This window comes from Mus caroli, chromosome X (genome assembly GCF_900094665.2).
Source record: "Mus caroli chromosome X, CAROLI_EIJ_v1.1, whole genome shotgun sequence".
NCBI lineage: Eukaryota > Metazoa > Chordata > Mammalia > Rodentia > Muridae > Mus > Mus caroli.
Genome location: NC_034589.1, coordinates 71,732,460 through 71,737,094, shown reverse-complemented (window position 1 = coordinate 71,737,094; position 4,635 = coordinate 71,732,460). Strand labels below are relative to the sequence as shown.

The 4,635-nt window shown below is 41.2% G+C and overlaps 1 pseudogene; it reads right to left on the bottom strand.

Annotated features, from left to right (window-relative positions):
- Positions 1 to 546: 546 nt before the first annotated feature.
- On the bottom strand, positions 547 to 1,856 carry LOC110286248 (annotated as a pseudogene).
- Between the last annotated feature and the right edge of the window lie 2,779 nt (positions 1,857 to 4,635).

Below are 4,635 nucleotides of genomic sequence, written 5' to 3'. Positions count from 1 at the left end.
ATGAATGAGAAACCAAAACCAAAACACAAACAAAAAACAAACAACAACCAAAAACAGAAACAAAACCAAAAAGAACAAAAAACAAAACACAAACAAAAACAACAAACAAAACCAAAACATAAAACAAAAATACAAAAAAACCAACCAATCAAAAACAAAAGACAAAATCAAAGACACAATCAGAAAACAAACAACAAAAAACCCAAAACACATAGACAACAAAAACAAACCAAAAACCACAAAACAAACACACGAACAAACAAACAAAAAACAAAAATCGATTGACTAAATTAAAACAGGATTTCTTCAACACGTGGTTGGGCAGCAGCGGTTTCTAAGCTTGCAATAGTTGCATGCATCCTAGAGATGGCATTAGGGCATAAGTCCCACATCCCACGTTAGGACTATACTGAAGAGAGTGGGCTTCATCCAGTCAGGTAGCTCAGTACCTGTTTTAAATCTCTTCAACTCATCCTACCTGAGGTATATTAGAAACAGCGATGGAAAAGAACAGGGATGGGGACTATAGCAACCAGGTGGATGTTGTTACCGTAATTGACTATGCAGGATTTCCCATACCATCCTCTTCCTGAAGGTGGGAATGTGTTGCTGAGACAAAGTCACAGGTTGGTCCCTAGAGATGTAATCTGCATATTTACAGGTAAACATTCCACAGTCACTCCCATTCAGTTGCAGAGGAATCTCCTCTGATGTCACACTGTACTGCTTCCACTCCAAAGGGTCCAGCTCAATGTTCCTGCGTGTCTTGCTCTCATTTTGTAAATATTGGAAGATGGTCTCACAGATAGACTTCCCTTCTTAAATCGATTACCACCAGGCTCCAATGTACCTTCTGGTGAATAGGCACCAAGATGAGTTCTTTTTCAAAGAGATTGATGCCTCGGGTCCACCTTTTCACGAAACTGTAACCACTATGCTTTAGCTTGGGGTAAAAGAAAGTGCTAAAGACATGAAGAGTCGGGTAGCCTTGGTTTTCATTTCTCTCAACCAGAAGGTTCATGTAGAAATTGATGACCTCATCACTGAGCCACTGACCATTCTCCAGAGTCTGGATATCTCTTCTGGTGATTTGCAACTTGAATCTGGAACTTAGGATTTCCTCTTGGGGTCCTGGACCCAATGCATTCTCAATTTCCTTCTCTATGTCCTCTGTAACATCAGGGATTTGATCCATTTCTCTGCCCTTTTCTTGGTCTGTGAGAGGCTTTTTCTCTGCCGCAAGTATTGCCATCTTGTTGGGGAGTAAGCTATTGTCTCTGCCACTATCCAGGATGATCTGAGCCCATCTTCCTGTTAAATCAGGCTCCAAGATGTTCCCCCTTCTTCCTTCACCCTTTACACAACCTTTCTTCTCTGTAACAGATTTCTCCTCAGAACACCACTTCTCTCTCCCCTCTGGTGAAAGACATTCTTTTAGAGCAACAACAGTAGATGGTTCTCAATCTCTCTGAGTTGTTTCTGATCCATGACTGTCTCCTAACTTGCCCCCTTTGATCTTCCAGGTGTTTATAAGGATTGCATGAGGCCTGTGTGGTTCTGACGTCACATCTTGGTCACACTGAAGGGGTTGAAGCATCCTTCTGTACTTTTCTTTTGGGGGTCTTTTTTCCCCTCTATGACAGAATAGGGCTGCTTGCGACCCTTGCCACCATCAGCAGGCTTCCTCCCAGTTACAGCCTGCTCTGGAGGACCTTCGGTCAACTGTAGGGGTTTTAGTTGTCTTGGAGTCTCCCCTGGAGTTTCCGTACCTGACCCTTACTAGTCTGTTCTCTCCGGAGCTCTATGTCTTGAGGCTCCTGCAGGGTCTTCTTCTTAGCCTTGCTGGGTTCTACCATCCATCTAGATCAAAAATTCAGGTGACAGCAGATGCTGGCGAGGATGTGGAGAAAGAGGAACACTGCTCTATTGTTGGTGGGATTGCAAGCTTGTACAACCACTCTGGAAATCAGTTTGGTGGTTCCTAAGAAAATTGGACATAGTACTACCGGAGGATCCCGCAATACTTCTCCTGGGCATATATCCAGAAGATGTCCCAACCGGTAAGAAGGACACATGCTCCACTATGTTCATAGCAGCCCTATTTATAATAGCCAGAAGCTGGAAAGAACCCAGATGTCCCTCAACAGAGGAATGGATACAGAAAATGTGGTACATTTACACAATGGAGTACTACTTTAGCTATTAAAAAGAATGAATTTATGAAATTCCTAGGCAAATGGATGGACCTGGATGGCATCATGCTGAGTGAGGTAACCCAATCACAAAATGGATCCTATTGACAATGGTGACATTTTATTTATTCTCTTTGGGATTGATCCTTGGTGACATGGTTCCAGCTTCACAACTTTCCTCCAATATTGAAACACTGAACCATTCCACCCTTCATTCGCTATGAAAGGAAGCTCATCAGGCAGGACAGCAACTCAGAATATCTCAAAATGGTCACTGAAACTGATCAAATTCAGTAAGCTCCTTCCCTGCCAGAGAGCAATAAAAACTGAGAGTCCCTCTCATATGAAAGGAAGATGAGCTGCAAAGAAGACTCTCAAAAGAGCCACCATCATACCAGCTGTCTGGAAGAAGTTTAGACCAACTGAGGCACCTGGAAAAGACATTCTGCAACCCTTTGAGCCATCTACAGGCTGTGCAGTTTCTCCAAATTCCCAGGTTTTGTGAGCTGTCACCCATGCTGAGTAGGCTTTGTTGATGCAGCTGTTTTTTGAGTCATTTCTGCTCCTGTAAGTAACCCCTCACCCATATTCCTATATGTAACCTCAATAAAACTTATCAGTTCACCAAGTAGGACTTTGGTGGTATGGGCACTTTGGTCTGTCCTGGGTTCCTTATGCAAAGGAGAAACAAGTTTTGTCACACAACACTACCTACTAGGTTTTATGACTGTAAAATTCTATTTATTCTTTGTAATTAGCAAGCATATTGTGTGTGAGAAGATATTTTGAAGGGCACTTAAATTTCTATAATTGACCATGATGGGACAGCTTCCTAAAAGACAAACATACTAATCAAGACCAGCTGAACTATGCTGAGACGATTTAGGTAACGCTGTGCTCTGCCAAAGAACTGAGATATGTATCAATACATTCAAACTTCCCAGTCAGGCAATGGAGTGCTTTGAAACCCTAGACCAAGTTGGGGTTGGGGAGGGCTTCCACCTTCCAAAAACTTTGCTTAGTGTTCTTTCAGGTGACATCACACTCAGCTACAGAACCTTGAAGGCTGTGTCTAGGGACAACCCTTTGAATTAAACATCATTCATGAGGTTGCCTCCAATGTGTTAGCTGCTGGGTTTAGGCCTGGTGTCTTACTAGTGATTAACTAGGACGATTAGTCCGATTTCGAAGTTTTGACTATTTAGCTGTTTACAGCACCCAAGAAGGATAATTCTGAGGAAGTATTCTTAGAACAACTTCAACTTTTTCAGAGTGGGCCCCTGGTGAACTGCCAACCTATGACTATTCACCAATCGGTCTCCGATATTGACAGCTTAATTATCTCCATTCTTTGACTGACCCTGACCTGGAAAGTCAACTGTCAATAGTGTATGGGTTTGGTGGCTGATTATGGGATGGATCCCCGGGTGGGGTAATCTCTGGATAGTCCATCCTTTCATCTTAGCTCTAAACTTTGTAACTCCTTCCATGGGTATTTTGTTCCCTATTCTCAGGAGGAATGAAGTATCTGCACTTTGTTCTTCCTTCTTCTTGATTTTCTTGTGTTTTGCAAATTGTATCTTGTATATTCTAAGTTTCTGGACTAATATCCACTTATCAGTGAGCGCATATCAAGTGACTATTTTCTGTCATCTAATCCTATTGGGTGTGTTTGCTTCTTTCTATTCTAGAGCTTTCAGGTGAGCTGTTAAATTGCTAATAGAAGATCTCTCCAATTTCTTTGCAAGGCACTTATTTCTATGAACTTTCGTCTTAGCTTTCCTTATGGCTCATAAGTTTAGGTATGCTGTGCCTTCTTTTCATTGAATTCTAGAAAGACTTTAAATTCTTTGTTTCTTCCCTTATCAAGTTATCATTGAGTAGAGTTTCTTATCAAGTTATCATTGAGTAGAGTTATCATTGAGTTCAATTTCCATGAGGGTTATAGGCTTTCTGTTGTTTCTGTTGTTGATGAAGTCCAGCTTTAACCCATGGTGGTCTGATAAGATGAATACGGTTATTTCAATCTTCTTGTATGTGTTTAGGCTTGTTTTGTATCTGATTATATGATCAGTTTTGGAAAAGGTTCAGTGAGGTGCTGAGAAGGTATATTCTTTTGTTTTTGAGTGGAAGTTTCTGTAGTTATTTGTTAAATCCATTTGGTTCATAATATCTCTTAGTTTCACTGTGTCTCTATTTAGAGTTTCTGTTTCAATGACCTGTCCATTGGTGAGAATGGGATGTGGAAGTCTCCGACTATTACTGTGCGAGTTTCAATATGTTTTCTGTGCTTTAGCAAAATTTCTTTATGAATGTAAGTGTCCTTGCATTTAGGGCATAGATGATCAGAATTGATACTTCCTTGTATGATATATTCTGCATCTGAGATTCTCTCTTCCATTTCTTGTGTTCTGTTGGTGACACTTGCATCTGCAACTCCTGA